Source organism: Odontesthes bonariensis, chromosome 11 (genome assembly GCF_027942865.1).
Source record: "Odontesthes bonariensis isolate fOdoBon6 chromosome 11, fOdoBon6.hap1, whole genome shotgun sequence".
NCBI classification, from domain to species: domain Eukaryota; kingdom Metazoa; phylum Chordata; class Actinopteri; order Atheriniformes; family Atherinopsidae; genus Odontesthes; species Odontesthes bonariensis.
In genome coordinates, this window is record NC_134516.1 from 28,162,714 (window position 1) to 28,177,676 (window position 14,963).

General features: G+C 46.8%; 22 non-coding genes and 2 pseudogenes across 22 annotated transcripts; 12 read left to right on the forward strand and 12 right to left on the reverse strand.

Annotated features, from left to right (window-relative positions):
* Positions 1-4,552: 4,552 nt before the first annotated feature.
* Positions 4,553-4,671, reverse strand: LOC142394048 (5S ribosomal RNA). Its single transcript, XR_012772449.1, has one exon. It is a non-coding gene; the product is annotated as a 5S ribosomal RNA (ribosomal RNA).
* Positions 4,672-5,025: 354 nt separating this feature from the next.
* Positions 5,026-5,144, forward strand: LOC142393349 (5S ribosomal RNA). The gene has a single exon (XR_012771957.1). It is a non-coding gene; the product is annotated as a 5S ribosomal RNA (ribosomal RNA).
* A 298-nt stretch (positions 5,145-5,442) lies between these two features.
* On the reverse strand, positions 5,443-5,561 carry LOC142394049 (5S ribosomal RNA). Its single transcript, XR_012772450.1, has one exon. It is a non-coding gene; the product is annotated as a 5S ribosomal RNA (ribosomal RNA).
* Positions 5,562-5,915: 354 nt separating this feature from the next.
* On the forward strand, positions 5,916-6,034 carry LOC142393350 (5S ribosomal RNA). The gene has a single exon (XR_012771958.1). It is a non-coding gene; the product is annotated as a 5S ribosomal RNA (ribosomal RNA).
* A 298-nt stretch (positions 6,035-6,332) lies between these two features.
* LOC142394050 (5S ribosomal RNA) lies at positions 6,333-6,451 on the reverse strand. Its single transcript, XR_012772451.1, has one exon. It is a non-coding gene; the product is annotated as a 5S ribosomal RNA (ribosomal RNA).
* Positions 6,452-6,805: 354 nt separating this feature from the next.
* On the forward strand, positions 6,806-6,924 carry LOC142393624 (5S ribosomal RNA; annotated as a pseudogene).
* Positions 6,925-7,222: 298 nt separating this feature from the next.
* LOC142394051 (5S ribosomal RNA) lies at positions 7,223-7,341 on the reverse strand. Its single transcript, XR_012772452.1, has one exon. It is a non-coding gene; the product is annotated as a 5S ribosomal RNA (ribosomal RNA).
* A 354-nt stretch (positions 7,342-7,695) lies between these two features.
* On the forward strand, positions 7,696-7,814 carry LOC142393351 (5S ribosomal RNA). The gene has a single exon (XR_012771959.1). It is a non-coding gene; the product is annotated as a 5S ribosomal RNA (ribosomal RNA).
* A 298-nt stretch (positions 7,815-8,112) lies between these two features.
* Positions 8,113-8,231, reverse strand: LOC142394052 (5S ribosomal RNA). Its single transcript, XR_012772453.1, has one exon. It is a non-coding gene; the product is annotated as a 5S ribosomal RNA (ribosomal RNA).
* Positions 8,232-8,585: 354 nt separating this feature from the next.
* Positions 8,586-8,704, forward strand: LOC142393625 (5S ribosomal RNA; annotated as a pseudogene).
* A 298-nt stretch (positions 8,705-9,002) lies between these two features.
* LOC142394053 (5S ribosomal RNA) lies at positions 9,003-9,121 on the reverse strand. The gene has a single exon (XR_012772454.1). It is a non-coding gene; the product is annotated as a 5S ribosomal RNA (ribosomal RNA).
* A 354-nt stretch (positions 9,122-9,475) lies between these two features.
* On the forward strand, positions 9,476-9,594 carry LOC142393352 (5S ribosomal RNA). The gene has a single exon (XR_012771960.1). It is a non-coding gene; the product is annotated as a 5S ribosomal RNA (ribosomal RNA).
* A 298-nt stretch (positions 9,595-9,892) lies between these two features.
* On the reverse strand, positions 9,893-10,011 carry LOC142394054 (5S ribosomal RNA). Its single transcript, XR_012772455.1, has one exon. It is a non-coding gene; the product is annotated as a 5S ribosomal RNA (ribosomal RNA).
* A 354-nt stretch (positions 10,012-10,365) lies between these two features.
* LOC142393504 (5S ribosomal RNA) lies at positions 10,366-10,484 on the forward strand. Its single transcript, XR_012772103.1, has one exon. It is a non-coding gene; the product is annotated as a 5S ribosomal RNA (ribosomal RNA).
* A 298-nt stretch (positions 10,485-10,782) lies between these two features.
* LOC142394055 (5S ribosomal RNA) lies at positions 10,783-10,901 on the reverse strand. Its single transcript, XR_012772456.1, has one exon. It is a non-coding gene; the product is annotated as a 5S ribosomal RNA (ribosomal RNA).
* A 354-nt stretch (positions 10,902-11,255) lies between these two features.
* On the forward strand, positions 11,256-11,374 carry LOC142393354 (5S ribosomal RNA). The gene has a single exon (XR_012771962.1). It is a non-coding gene; the product is annotated as a 5S ribosomal RNA (ribosomal RNA).
* Positions 11,375-11,672: 298 nt separating this feature from the next.
* LOC142392590 (5S ribosomal RNA) lies at positions 11,673-11,791 on the reverse strand. Its single transcript, XR_012771234.1, has one exon. It is a non-coding gene; the product is annotated as a 5S ribosomal RNA (ribosomal RNA).
* Positions 11,792-12,145: 354 nt separating this feature from the next.
* Positions 12,146-12,264, forward strand: LOC142393275 (5S ribosomal RNA). Its single transcript, XR_012771887.1, has one exon. It is a non-coding gene; the product is annotated as a 5S ribosomal RNA (ribosomal RNA).
* A 298-nt stretch (positions 12,265-12,562) lies between these two features.
* Positions 12,563-12,681, reverse strand: LOC142394057 (5S ribosomal RNA). Its single transcript, XR_012772458.1, has one exon. It is a non-coding gene; the product is annotated as a 5S ribosomal RNA (ribosomal RNA).
* A 354-nt stretch (positions 12,682-13,035) lies between these two features.
* On the forward strand, positions 13,036-13,154 carry LOC142393505 (5S ribosomal RNA). Its single transcript, XR_012772104.1, has one exon. It is a non-coding gene; the product is annotated as a 5S ribosomal RNA (ribosomal RNA).
* A 298-nt stretch (positions 13,155-13,452) lies between these two features.
* Positions 13,453-13,571, reverse strand: LOC142392591 (5S ribosomal RNA). The gene has a single exon (XR_012771235.1). It is a non-coding gene; the product is annotated as a 5S ribosomal RNA (ribosomal RNA).
* Positions 13,572-13,925: 354 nt separating this feature from the next.
* Positions 13,926-14,044, forward strand: LOC142393506 (5S ribosomal RNA). The gene has a single exon (XR_012772105.1). It is a non-coding gene; the product is annotated as a 5S ribosomal RNA (ribosomal RNA).
* A 298-nt stretch (positions 14,045-14,342) lies between these two features.
* On the reverse strand, positions 14,343-14,461 carry LOC142392592 (5S ribosomal RNA). The gene has a single exon (XR_012771236.1). It is a non-coding gene; the product is annotated as a 5S ribosomal RNA (ribosomal RNA).
* A 354-nt stretch (positions 14,462-14,815) lies between these two features.
* LOC142393355 (5S ribosomal RNA) lies at positions 14,816-14,934 on the forward strand. Its single transcript, XR_012771963.1, has one exon. It is a non-coding gene; the product is annotated as a 5S ribosomal RNA (ribosomal RNA).
* The last annotated feature ends 29 nt before the right edge of the window (positions 14,935-14,963 follow it).

Genomic DNA, 14,963 nt, shown 5'->3' on the forward strand with positions numbered 1-14,963 from the left:
ATTCAGAACGCTTGCATGCACAGGTAAGTCCAGCTTCAGTTCCAGGTGTACTCGTCCATTTAACTGGACCACCATGTTGTCCCAGCGTACATGCACGGGATAGACTGTGTAGGAAACCTTCATGACATTCTGCTGCCTCTAACTTTCTCTGTGGGACTTTAAATCTGAGGGTCCAGGGTTCAAGTCCCTGTTCAGGTGTAGAAATGTAATCTACCACTTAACCTGTACTTCCCTCTAAGCATGCACTCTGTTTCTACACTGCCACCTCTGGCAGAGCCTGGCTGATGCTTTCCCTTCTATGTAGCTTATTGTTAGCTTTGCTGTTAGCAGCATCGTTATATCTTCATTTGTAAGTTATATAAACTATTGAATAATTCTATAGAAACTATAGAAATCACCTTAAATGCACCAGTTGCAGAGTGTTGATCACATTCACTGAAACTACAACAGGTTAAGAGCATTTATCATGAATAGTTCTGCTTTATATCAGGGCTTCTTTTCACTTAGATTTCACTATTTGGACAATCTGTAATGAATGAACACCCAGAACAGAATACAAGACATTACAGAGATAAATCAACGCTGGTGCAGTTTAAACAACAAGGGCATTGTTTGCTTCATTTAAGTGGCAATAAAACAAAGCACTTCATCAGAAAAATCAGTGGCAGAAATATATTTTGTCAAGGCCTCAAGAGACATAGATGTTGGAGGAAGTTGCGTAAACTGTGATGATGTCACAAGTTCAGTCGCAGTGGTGCTTCCAGCTTCTCTGGAGTTTGGTGTGTTCCACATAAGGAGCAGTATTCTTTAGTATTTCAGCTTTAGACTGACAACGTTTGTTGCTCAGTTTTCCTCTGAGCCACAGAGATGCTCAGCTTTCATTGTGTCCAATAACTGCAGCTTCTAAAGTGGATTTCATAGCACTGCTGCATCTCTGACAGTTATCAGATCATTTGGGTGGAAACACATACATCACAACCCTCTGAATCTGCTTTCAGTCCCACCTGAACAGTCTCTCACAGTTTCAGACACAAAATGTGTCTTTTAGTTTGAATCTCAGCTGATATCTCCAACAACTGTAGAGGGACTCATATCATTTCACCAGCTGGTGTGATAAACTTACAGAAACAGCTCAGGAGCAGCACCTGGGATCTTTTGGGAGAAAAGGGGATTCTCTCCATGCTGATAGAGCTGGTAATAAATGAGTTTCTAACTCTCGTTTCAGGTCACTTGCCCTTCCTCGTGTGTCTCGGTCTGATTGTGGGATGAATGTTTCCACCTGTCCCCTGTTAACCCAGTGTATAAGAGTCTGCGCCCCCCCTTGTCTTGTGCCAGTGGGTCATATTCGTCAGTATCTACGTGCGTTCACTCCGGCCTTCCCAAGTCTGGTCACAGCCTTGTTCCAAGCAACCTTCGTGCTTTGTTCTGTTTCTCTTAGAGAGAGTTTTTGGTTTTGGTCATTTTTATATCACTGATTGGTTAAACCATAGTATATGTTTCATAGCTCTTTTGTTTCCTCCGAGTGGAGTGATTCTTTGTTTTCTTAAATGTTTTTCATAGCCTAGTGCCTCTGCTTTGCAGGACTGTTTTTCAGTTGATTACTAACCATAGTCTTCTTAGTCTTTCCTCCGTAGTGGGAGGGATTTAGCGTTACTTATAACTTTTGATAGTCTTTTTGTTTTTCCTCCTGATAGTGGAGCGAGTATTATTTTGATCACTTTTATAGCTATACTTCTTCCATTTTTGGGAGAAGTATATTTAGATAATTCCATAGCCTGTATTTTCTTCTCTCTGGGAGAATTGATCCTCTGCTTTTCAATAAAGCTTGTTATTGGAAAACCTTCTCCCTGCATCTGCGTCCTGAGTTCCTGGGCCTGACAACACTTTCCATAAAGCTTATTGCTGACAGACGCTTTTAAAGTATCTATCTGTTGAGTTGTAAATACATTTTATGATAGTTATCCCATATATACTCTGTTTTCTTCTAAGAGTTTTGAGCAAAGTTGTGCCTTGCTTATTTGTGTGAAGGTGGTAAATTCCACTGTTAGGAATGTGGTCTGGTCCGGCCTGAAACTGAATCCCCCTTCCCTTCTTTTGAGAGCTTTTTGTACACACCCATTTCCGAATAAAATGGAGGAGGCGTGATTGAGAAGCTTCAGAGTGGTTAGGAGATTGTAAGAAGCCGTCTCCTCACTAGATCTCCTCAGGAGTAAAAATCCTTGACGTCTCTCTCTATCTTTATGAATTTCTAGGTATTTGAACCTGACACTATCCATAGATTATGACATTAAAAACCGAACAAGTTTAACAATACTGTACATCCATGTAGGCCTATTCATTAAACATTAATGTACCTGTAACCTGTAATGAATCATTCATAATACACAAACAGCGGTATGCACTAGCCTATCAACTGACTAAGAACGTACACTCATGCAACTTTCATGAGACAGCTAAAGGAAAAAAAAGAATAATGACAGAAATAATGACAGAAATAACAAACCATATTCATAATAGGATTTTGAACTTAAATGGGAAAATATAAGTTTGATCCAGCTTAAATAGGTAGCCCATATGGGCAGTATTGGTCGGTTAGAGAAGTTGTTTATTTGATGTTATATCTAATATTGCAGAACATCAAAGCCTGTGGAAGAGAGAAGTGTTTGAGGCCCTGGACCTGGTGCGCTCAGAGGTGGAGCGGCGTTTTGATCAGGAGGGACTCCGCGGAGCTGCAGGGCGAGAGCAGGCAGTTCAGGGGAAACGAGTGGATGTGGGTTCCCGGAACTGACCCCCTTTCCACGAGAGCGGCTAAGCCTTGAGCCGGACATACTGAGGGATGTGTGTAGGGGTCCATCCTGCAAACCTTGCAGCACCAACCCCGCTCCATGCTGTCAGAGGTGGAGAAGCTCATTAGGCTTTCTCTGGCCCCGCCCATATCTGTGGCGGCATCCGAGCGCTCTTTCTCAGCCTGAAAACCTGGCTGCGCAGCACCATGACGCAGGAGAGACTAACACATTTGGCCATTATGAACGCTCACAGCGACCTTATGGATGAAAGCCATGTCTGGACCCAGCTTAGAATTTTCATTAGTAGGTCAACTGAGAGAAGGTCCACTTTTGGAAATGTATGAAAGCCCTGAGTCATGAGCGCAGACTTTTCTTTTTTCATTTGTGGTGTATTTTATGCTGTTATGTTCCTTAAATGGCTTGATTTGGTTATCGAATTTTTATTTACTGAACAATAAAGATGCCGTGATCATATATTCTATTTCAATTCAAAAATACTTTATTTATCCCAGAGGGAAATTAAATGTTGATGTAACTCAATTAAATCAAGGAGTAACTGCATGTTATTATAAAATAACTTCAAATCAAATCTTCAATCGTTGATAAGTGTGCGTGCTTCCGCCGCCCCTCCCAACAAAAACCCACCACCCCAAACTGAACAGTTCCAACATCTATGGTGTCAACTGTTTGCTCTCTCCCAACATCTCAGCTGATGTAAACATCCCTCACACATAGTAAACTCACTCAGTTACTCGTATAAGAAACACACAGAAAAACATGTTGCCCTGAACTCGGTGCCCTGCACTTGCTCGCTTGCTTGAGTGAGGAGGTGCTACGGTGGCCCTGAAGTGCAAATCACAACGGCAAAAGAGAAAGCGACAACGGCAAATTAAAAATTCATTAAAATTTACATGGAGGAACAAAAACCACTATGTTAAAAAAAAAAATCTGTAGTTGTCAGGATTTGGGTGTGGAAGGGAGGACACGGATGCGGACTTACAAAAACAAGGAAGATTTATTAACAAAAAGCAAAGTAACAACATAAAACGCGGCAGAGCCGGAGAAAAACGGAGCTATAAACAAAACAAAAGAACATGGCATGGAATAAATACTTAACTTAGTCGTGGAAACGTGGCATGACATCTAACAGCAATAGCAAACAACAAAGAGCCAGCAAAACTGAAAGGGGAGGCAGGAAACTAAATAGGGAGTGAGAGTGATTGGGGAGTGATTGCAGCTGAGGGAAAAAAAACACAGGTGAAGTGAGTGAAACTGATAAACAGAGTGCAGGGAAACTAAAATGGCAAAAACTAAACATGGAGTGACACAAACATAACCTAAAACATGAAACTAAAAACGTGAGTCCATGGGTGTGACAGTAATAATGAACTGATCAGAAGCCAAGCAGAGTCGGGCCTGGTTAGAACTTGGATGGGAGACCGCCTGGGAATACCAGGTGCTGTAAGCCTTTTGGCTTCTCCAGGCGCATGCAGTTTGGCTACGTCAAATGCAAAACTAGTCCCTGTTTGACTTTTTGGAACTTGTCCTTTCTCAGGACAAAGTTAAATGTATGAGGATCAAAGCCAACAATGGCCTGGGACATCTCAGCAGATCCAGGATCAGCAACATGGAGACTGAGAGCCAAACAGAAGCAGAGGTGTCTGCCAACCAATCAGCAGCAGCCCAAGCTGGTTAACTTCCTGGTGTCTGTGTGGCACACGGTGATGGTCAGATGTTACATGCAGGCCGCAGAGAGAAGAGAAAAAAGCTTACAGCACCTGGTATTCCCAAGCGGTCTCCCATCCAAGTACTAACCAGGCCCGACCCTGCTTGGCTTCCGAGATCGGACGAGATCGGGCGTGTTCAGGGCGGTGTGGCCGTAAGCCACAGTCCCTGTGACAAATATATGTTATATAGGTGCTGGAACCATACGTTTCCCCTATTTTTACCAGAGAGCTGGCTTGAGAGGCTGCTGTTGAGCCTGAACGTTGACTTCCCTGATGTGATTGTTCTCTGCAGCTGAAAATGGGACTCTCAGATAACTGTCTGTCAAGCTCCTCTGTTCCCTGTGTGTAGTTTTGTGTCCGTTGTCATATAGAGAAACCAGGGAAGCTCAATCCCACGACATGCTCATAAACTGCGTCTTCTCTAAACAGTATAGTTCTATTTTACAAGTCGGAATACAATAACAGATTCTGTTTCAGAATCTATAAAGAGCTGGTTTGTGATTCCATTGCTGGCTTACGGCCACACCACCCTGAACAAGCCTGATCTCGTCAGATCTCAGAAGCCAAGCAGAGTCGGGCCTGGTTAGTACTTGGATGGGAGACCGCCTGGGAATACCAGGTGCTGTAAGCCTTTTGGCTTCTCCAGGCGCATGCAGTTTGGCTACGTCAAATGCAAAACTAGTCCCTGTTTGACTTTTTGGAACTTGTCCTTTCTCAGGACAAAGTTAAATGTATGAGGATCAAAGCCAACAATGGCCTGGGACATCTCAGCAGATCCAGGATCAGCAACATGGAGACTGAGAGCCAAACAGAAGCAGAGGTGTCTGCCAACCAATCAGCAGCAGCCCAAGCTGGTTAACTTCCTGGTGTCTGTGTGGCACACGGTGATGGTCAGATGTTACATGCAGGCCGCAGAGAGAAGAGAAAAAAGCTTACAGCACCTGGTATTCCCAAGCGGTCTCCCATCCAAGTACTAACCAGGCCCGACCCTGCTTGGCTTCCGAGATCGGACGAGATCGGGCGTGTTCAGGGCGGTGTGGCCGTAAGCCACAGTCCCTGTGACAAATATATGTTATATAGGTGCTGGAACCATACGTTTCCCCTATTTTTACCAGAGAGCTGGCTTGAGAGGCTGCTGTTGAGCCTGAACGTTGACTTCCCTGATGTGATTGTTCTCTGCAGCTGAAAATGGGACTCTCAGATAACTGTCTGTCAAGCTCCTCTGTTCCCTGTGTGTAGTTTTGTGTCCGTTGTCATATAGAGAAACCAGGGAAGCTCAATCCCACGACATGCTCATAAACTGCGTCTTCTCTAAACAGTATAGTTCTATTTTACAAGTCGGAATACAATAACAGATTCTGTTTCAGAATCTATAAAGAGCTGGTTTGTGATTCCATTGCTGGCTTACGGCCACACCACCCTGAACAAGCCTGATCTCGTCAGATCTCAGAAGCCAAGCAGAGTCGGGCCTGGTTAGTACTTGGATGGGAGACCGCCTGGGAATACCAGGTGCTGTAAGCCTTTTGGCTTCTCCAGGCGCATGCAGTTTGGCTACGTCAAATGCAAAACTAGTCCCTGTTTGACTTTTTGGAACTTGTCCTTTCTCAGGACAAAGTTAAATGTATGAGGATCAAAGCCAACAATGGCCTGGGACATCTCAGCAGATCCAGGATCAGCAACATGGAGACTGAGAGCCAAACAGAAGCAGAGGTGTCTGCCAACCAATCAGCAGCAGCCCAAGCTGGTTAACTTCCTGGTGTCTGTGTGGCACACGGTGATGGTCAGATGTTACATGCAGGCCGCAGAGAGAAGAGAAAAAAGCTTACAGCACCTGGTATTCCCAAGCGGTCTCCCATCCAAGTACTAACCAGGCCCGACCCTGCTTGGCTTCCGAGATCGGACGAGATCGGGCGTGTTCAGGGCGGTGTGGCCGTAAGCCACAGTCCCTGTGACAAATATATGTTATATAGGTGCTGGAACCATACGTTTCCCCTATTTTTACCAGAGAGCTGGCTTGAGAGGCTGCTGTTGAGCCTGAACGTTGACTTCCCTGATGTGATTGTTCTCTGCAGCTGAAAATGGGACTCTCAGATAACTGTCTGTCAAGCTCCTCTGTTCCCTGTGTGTAGTTTTGTGTCCGTTGTCATATAGAGAAACCAGGGAAGCTCAATCCCACGACATGCTCATAAACTGCGTCTTCTCTAAACAGTATAGTTCTATTTTACAAGTCGGAATACAATAACAGATTCTGTTTCAGAATCTATAAAGAGCTGGTTTGTGATTCCATTGCTGGCTTACGGCCACACCACCCAGAACAAGCCTGATCTCGTCAGATCTCAGAAGCCAAGCAGAGTCGGGCCTGGTTAGTACTTGGATGGGAGACAGCCTGGGAATACCAGGTGCTGTAAGCCTTTTGGCTTCTCCAGGCGCATGCAGTTTGGCTACGTCAAATGCAAAACTAGTCCCTGTTTGACTTTTTGGAACTTGTCCTTTCTCAGGACAAAGTTAAATGTATGAGGATCAAAGCCAACAATGGCCTGGGACATCTCAGCAGATCCAGGATCAGCAACATGGAGACTGAGAGCCAAACAGAAGCAGAGGTGTCTGCCAACCAATCAGCAGCAGCCCAAGCTGGTTAACTTCCTGGTGTCTGTGTGGCACACGGTGATGGTCAGATGTTACATGCAGGCCGCAGAGAGAAGAGAAAAAAGCTTACAGCACCTGGTATTCCCAAGCGGTCTCCCATCCAAGTACTAACCAGGCCCGACCCTGCTTGGCTTCCGAGATCGGACGAGATCGGGCGTGTTCAGGGCGGTGTGGCCGTAAGCCACAGTCCCTGTGACAAATATATGTTATATAGGTGCTGGAACCATACGTTTCCCCTATTTTTACCAGAGAGCTGGCTTGAGAGGCTGCTGTTGAGCCTGAACGTTGACTTCCCTGATGTGATTGTTCTCTGCAGCTGAAAATGGGACTCTCAGATAACTGTCTGTCAAGCTCCTCTGTTCCCTGTGTGTAGTTTTGTGTCCGTTGTCATATAGAGAAACCAGGGAAGCTCAATCCCACGACATGCTCATAAACTGCGTCTTCTCTAAACAGTATAGTTCTATTTTACAAGTCGGAATACAATAACAGATTCTGTTTCAGAATCTATAAAGAGCTGGTTTGTGATTCCATTGCTGGCTTACGGCCACACCACCCTGAACAAGCCTGATCTCGTCAGATCTCAGAAGCCAAGCAGAGTCGGGCCTGGTTAGTACTTGGATGGGAGACCGCCTGGGAATACCAGGTGCTGTAAGCCTTTTGGCTTCTCCAGGCGCATGCAGTTTGGCTACGTCAAATGCAAAACTAGTCCCTGTTTGACTTTTTGGAACTTGTCCTTTCTCAGGACAAAGTTAAATGTATGAGGATCAAAGCCAACAATGGCCTGGGACATCTCAGCAGATCCAGGATCAGCAACATGGAGACTGAGAGCCAAACAGAAGCAGAGGTGTCTGCCAACCAATCAGCAGCAGCCCAAGCTGGTTAACTTCCTGGTGTCTGTGTGGCACACGGTGATGGTCAGATGTTACATGCAGGCCGCAGAGAGAAGAGAAAAAAGCTTACAGCACCTGGTATTCCCAAGCGGTCTCCCATCCAAGTACTAACCAGGCCCGACCCTGCTTGGCTTCCGAGATCGGACGAGATCGGGCGTGTTCAGGGCGGTGTGGCCGTAAGCCACAGTCCCTGTGACAAATATATGTTATATAGGTGCTGGAACCATACGTTTCCCCTATTTTTACCAGAGAGCTGGCTTGAGAGGCTGCTGTTGAGCCTGAACGTTGACTTCCCTGATGTGATTGTTCTCTGCAGCTGAAAATGGGACTCTCAGATAACTGTCTGTCAAGCTCCTCTGTTCCCTGTGTGTAGTTTTGTGTCCGTTGTCATATAGAGAAACCAGGGAAGCTCAATCCCACGACATGCTCATAAACTGCGTCTTCTCTAAACAGTATAGTTCTATTTTACAAGTCGGAATACAATAACAGATTCTGTTTCAGAATCTATAAAGAGCTGGTTTGTGATTCCATTGCTGGCTTACGGCCACACCACCCAGAACAAGCCTGATCTCGTCAGATCTCAGAAGCCAAGCAGAGTCGGGCCTGGTTAGTACTTGGATGGGAGACAGCCTGGGAATACCAGGTGCTGTAAGCCTTTTGGCTTCTCCAGGCGCATGCAGTTTGGCTACGTCAAATGCAAAACTAGTCCCTGTTTGACTTTTTGGAACTTGTCCTTTCTCAGGACAAAGTTAAATGTATGAGGATCAAAGCCAACAATGGCCTGGGACATCTCAGCAGATCCAGGATCAGCAACATGGAGACTGAGAGCCAAACAGAAGCAGAGGTGTCTGCCAACCAATCAGCAGCAGCCCAAGCTGGTTAACTTCCTGGTGTCTGTGTGGCACACGGTGATGGTCAGATGTTACATGCAGGCCGCAGAGAGAAGAGAAAAAAGCTTACAGCACCTGGTATTCCCAAGCGGTCTCCCATCCAAGTACTAACCAGGCCCGACCCTGCTTGGCTTCCGAGATCGGACGAGATCGGGCGTGTTCAGGGCGGTGTGGCCGTAAGCCACAGTCCCTGTGACAAATATATGTTATATAGGTGCTGGAACCATACGTTTCCCCTATTTTTACCAGAGAGCTGGCTTGAGAGGCTGCTGTTGAGCCTGAACGTTGACTTCCCTGATGTGATTGTTCTCTGCAGCTGAAAATGGGACTCTCAGATAACTGTCTGTCAAGCTCCTCTGTTCCCTGTGTGTAGTTTTGTGTCCGTTGTCATATAGAGAAACCAGGGAAGCTCAATCCCACGACATGCTCATAAACTGCGTCTTCTCTAAACAGTATAGTTCTATTTTACAAGTCGGAATACAATAACAGATTCTGTTTCAGAATCTATAAAGAGCTGGTTTGTGATTCCATTGCTGGCTTACGGCCACACCACCCTGAACAAGCCTGATCTCGTCAGATCTCAGAAGCCAAGCAGAGTCGGGCCTGGTTAGTACTTGGATGGGAGACCGCCTGGGAATACCAGGTGCTGTAAGCCTTTTGGCTTCTCCAGGCGCATGCAGTTTGGCTACGTCAAATGCAAAACTAGTCCCTGTTTGACTTTTTGGAACTTGTCCTTTCTCAGGACAAAGTTAAATGTATGAGGATCAAAGCCAACAATGGCCTGGGACATCTCAGCAGATCCAGGATCAGCAACATGGAGACTGAGAGCCAAACAGAAGCAGAGGTGTCTGCCAACCAATCAGCAGCAGCCCAAGCTGGTTAACTTCCTGGTGTCTGTGTGGCACACGGTGATGGTCAGATGTTACATGCAGGCCGCAGAGAGAAGAGAAAAAAGCTTACAGCACCTGGTATTCCCAAGCGGTCTCCCATCCAAGTACTAACCAGGCCCGACCCTGCTTGGCTTCCGAGATCGGACGAGATCGGGCGTGTTCAGGGCGGTGTGGCCGTAAGCCACAGTCCCTGTGACAAATATATGTTATATAGGTGCTGGAACCATACGTTTCCCCTATTTTTACCAGAGAGCTGGCTTGAGAGGCTGCTGTTGAGCCTGCACGTTGACTTCCCTGATGTGATTGTTCTCTGCAGCTGAAAATGGGACTCTCAGATAACTGTCTGTCAAGCTCCTCTGTTCCCTGTGTGTAGTTTTGTGTCCGTTGTCATATAGAGAAACCAGGGAAGCTCAATCCCACGACATGCTCATAAACTGCGTCTTCTCTAAACAGTATAGTTCTATTTTACAAGTCGGAATACAATAACAGATTCTGTTTCAGAATCTATAAAGAGCTGGTTTGTGATTCCATTGCTGGCTTACGGCCACACCACCCAGAACAAGCCTGATCTCGTCAGATCTCAGAAGCCAAGCAGAGTCGGGCCTGGTTAGTACTTGGATGGGAGACCGCCTGGGAATACCAGGTGCTGTAAGCCTTTTGGCTTCTCCAGGCGCATGCAGTTTGGCTACGTCAAATGCAAAACTAGTCCCTGTTTGACTTTTTGGAACTTGTCCTTTCTCAGGACAAAGTTAAATGTATGAGGATCAAAGCCAACAATGGCCTGGGACATCTCAGCAGATCCAGGATCAGCAACATGGAGACTGAGAGCCAAACAGAAGCAGAGGTGTCTGCCAACCAATCAGCAGCAGCCCAAGCTGGTTAACTTCCTGGTGTCTGTGTGGCACACGGTGATGGTCAGATGTTACATGCAGGCCGCAGAGAGAAGAGAAAAAAGCTTACAGCACCTGGTATTCCCAAGCGGTCTCCCATCCAAGTACTAACCAGGCCCGACCCTGCTTGGCTTCCGAGATCGGACGAGATCGGGCGTGTTCAGGGCGGTGTGGCCGTAAGCCACAGTCCCTGTGACAAATATATGTTATATAGGTGCTGGAACCATACGTTTCCCCTATTTTTACCAGAGAGCTGGCTTGAGAGGCTGCTGTTGAGCCTGAACGTTGACTTCCCTGATGTGATTGTTCTCTGCAGCTGAAAATGGGACTCTCAGATAACTGTCTGTCAAGCTCCTCTGTTCCCTGTGTGTAGTTTTGTGTCCGTTGTCATATAGAGAAACCAGGGAAGCTCAATCCCACGACATGCTCATAAACTGCGTCTTCTCTAAACAGTATAGTTCTATTTTACAAGTCGGAATACAATAACAGATTCTGTTTCAGAATCTATAAAGAGCTGGTTTGTGATTCCATTGCTGGCTTACGGCCACACCACCCTGAACAAGCCTGATCTCGTCAGATCTCAGAAGCCAAGCAGAGTCGGGCCTGGTTAGTACTTGGATGGGAGACCGCCTGGGAATACCAGGTGCTGTAAGCCTTTTGGCTTCTCCAGGCGCATGCAGTTTGGCTACGTCAAATGCAAAACTAGTCCCTGTTTGACTTTTTGGAACTTGTCCTTTCTCAGGACAAAGTTAAATGTATGAGGATCAAAGCCAACAATGGCCTGGGACATCTCAGCAGATCCAGGATCAGCAACATGGAGACTGAGAGCCAAACAGAAGCAGAGGTGTCTGCCAACCAATCAGCAGCAGCCCAAGCTGGTTAACTTCCTGGTGTCTGTGTGGCACACGGTGATGGTCAGATGTTACATGCAGGCCGCAGAGAGAAGAGAAAAAAGCTTACAGCACCTGGTATTCCCAAGCAGTCTCCCATCCAAGTACTAACCAGGCCCGACCCTGCTTGGCTTCCGAGATCGGACGAGATCGGGCGTGTTCAGGGCGGTGTGGCCGTAAGCCACAGTCCCTGTGACAAATATATGTTATATAGGTGCTGGAACCATACGTTTCCCCTATTTTTACCAGAGAGCTGGCTTGAGAGGCTGCTGTTGAGCCTGAACGTTGACTTCCCTGATGTGATTGTTCTCTGCAGCTGAAAATGGGACTCTCAGATAACTGTCTGTCAAGCTCCTCTGTTCCCTGTGTGTAGTTTTGTGTCCGTTGTCATATAGAGAAACCAGGGAAGCTCAATCCCACGACATGCTCATAAACTGCGTCTTCTCTAAACAGTATAGTTCTATTTTACAAGTCGGAATACAATAACAGATTCTGTTTCAGAATCTATAAAGAGCTGGTTTGTGATTCCATTGCTGGCTTACGGCCACACCACCCTGAACGAGCCTGATCTCGTCAGATCTCAGAAGCCAAGCAGAGTCGGGCCTGGTTAGTACTTGGATGGGAGACCGCCTGGGAATACCAGGTGCTGTAAGCCTTTTGGCTTCTCCAGGCGCATGCAGTTTGGCTACGTCAAATGCAAAACTAGTCCCTGTTTGACTTTTTGGAACTTGTCCTTTCTCAGGACAAAGTTAAATGTATGAGGATCAAAGCCAACAATGGCCTGGGACATCTCAGCAGATCCAGGATCAGCAACATGGAGACTGAGAGCCAAACAGAAGCAGAGGTGTCTGCCAACCAATCAGCAGCAGCCCAAGCTGGTTAACTTCCTGGTGTCTGTGTGGCACACGGTGATGGTCAGATGTTACATGCAGGCCGCAGAGAGAAGAGAAAAAAGCTTACAGCACCTGGTATTCCCAAGCGGTCTCCCATCCAAGTACTAACCAGGCCCGACCCTGCTTGGCTTCCGAGATCGGACGAGATCGGGCGTGTTCAGGGCGGTGTGGCCGTAAGCCACAGTCCCTGTGACAAATATATGTTATATAGGTGCTGGAACCATACGTTTCCCCTATTTTTACCAGAGAGCTGGCTTGAGAGGCTGCTGTTGAGCCTGAACGTTGACTTCCCTGATGTGATTGTTCTCTGCAGCTGAAAATGGGACTCTCAGATAACTGTCTGTTAAGCTCCTCTGTTCCCTGTGTGTAGTTTTGTGTCCGTTGTCATATAGAGAAACCAGGGAAGCTCAATCCCACGACATGCTCATAAACTGCGTCTTCTCTAAACAGTATAGTTCTATTTTACAAGTCGGAATACAATAACAGATTCTGTTTCAGAATCTATAAAGAGCTGGTTTGTGATTCCATTGCTGGCTTACGGCCACACCACCCAGAACAAGCCTGATCTCGTCAGATCTCAGAAGCCAAGCAGAGTCGGGCCTGGTTAGTACTTGGATGGGAGACCGCCTGGGAATACCAGGTGCTGTAAGCCTTTTGGCTTCTCCAGGCGCATGCAGTTCGGCTACGTCAAATGCAAAACTAGTCCCTGTTTGACTTTTTGGAACTTGTCCTTTCTCAGGACTAAGTTAAATGTATGAGGATCAAAGCCAACAATGGCCTGGGACATCTCAGCAGATCCAGGATCAGCAACATGGAGACTGAGAGCCAAACAGAAGCAGAGGTGTCTGCCAACCAATCAGCAGCAGCCCAAGCTGGTTAACTTCCTGGTGTCTGTGTGGCACACGGTGATGGTCAGATGTTACATGCAGGCCGCAGAGAGAAGAGAAAAAAGCTTACAGCACCTGGTATTCCCAAGCAGTCTCCCATCCAAGTACTAACCAGGCCCGACCCTGCTTGGCTTCCGAGATCGGACGAGATCGGGCGTGTTCAGGGCGGTGTGGCCGTAAGCCACAGTCCCTGTGACAAATATATGTTATATAGGTGCTGGAACCATACGTTTCCCCTATTTTTACCAGAGAGCTGGCTTGAGAGGCTGCTGTTGAGCCTGAACGTTGACTTCCCTGATGTGATTGTTCTCTGCAGCTGAAAATGGGACTCTCAGATAACTGTCTGTCAAGCTCCTCTGTTCCCTGTGTGTAGTTTTGTGTCCGTTGTCATATAGAGAAACCAGGGAAGCTCAATCCCACGACATGCTCATAAACTGCGTCTTCTCTAAACAGTATAGTTCTATTTTACAAGTCGGAATACAATAACAGATTCTGTTTCAGAATCTATAAAGAGCTGGTTTGTGATTCCATTGCTGGCTTACGGCCACACCACCCAGAACAAGCCTGATCTCGTCAGATCTCAGAAGCCAAGCAGAGTCGGGCCTGGTTAGTACTTGGATGGGAGACCGCCTGGGAATACCAGGTGCTGTAAGCCTTTTGGCTTCTCCAGGCGCATGCAGTTTGGCTACGTCAAATGCAAAACTAGTCCCTGTTTGACTTTTTGGAACTTGTCCTTTCTCAGGACAAAGTTAAATGTATGAGGATCAAAGCCAACAATGGCCTGGGACATCTCAGCAGATCCAGGATCAGCAACATGGAGACTGAGAGCCAAACAGAAGCAGAGGTGTCTGCCAACCAATCAGCAGCAGCCCAAGCTGGTTAACTTCCTGGTGTCTGTGTGGCACACGGTGATGGTCAGATGTTACATGCAGGCCGCAGAGAGAAGAGAAAAAAGCTTACAGCACCTGGTATTCCCAAGCAGTCTCCCATCCAAGTACTAACCAGGCCCGACCCTGCTTGGCTTCCGAGATCGGACGAGATCGGGCGTGTTCAGGGCGGTGTGGCCGTAAGCCACAGTCCCTGTGACAAATATATGTTATATAGGTGCTGGAACCATACGTTTCCCCTATTTTTACCAGAGAGCTGGCTTGAGAGGCTGCTGTTGAGCCTGAACGTTGACTTCCCTGATGTGATTGTTCTCTGCAGCTGAAAATGGGACTCTCAGATAACTGTCTGTCAAGCTCCTCTGTTCCCTGTGTGTAGTTTTGTGTCCGTTGTCATATAGAGAAACCAGGGAAGCTCAATCCCACGACATGCTCATAAACTGCGTCTTCTCTAAACAGTATAGTTCTATTTTACAAGTCGGAATACAATAACAGATTCTGTTTCAGAATCTATAAAGAGCTGGTTTGTGATTCCATTGCTGGCTTACGGCCACACCACCCTGAACAAGCCTGATCTCGTCAGATCTCAGAAGCCAAGCAGAGTCGGGCCTGGTTAGTACTTGGATGGGAGACCGCCTGGGAATACCAGGTGCTGTAAGCCTTTTGGCTTCTCCAGGCGCATGCAGTTTG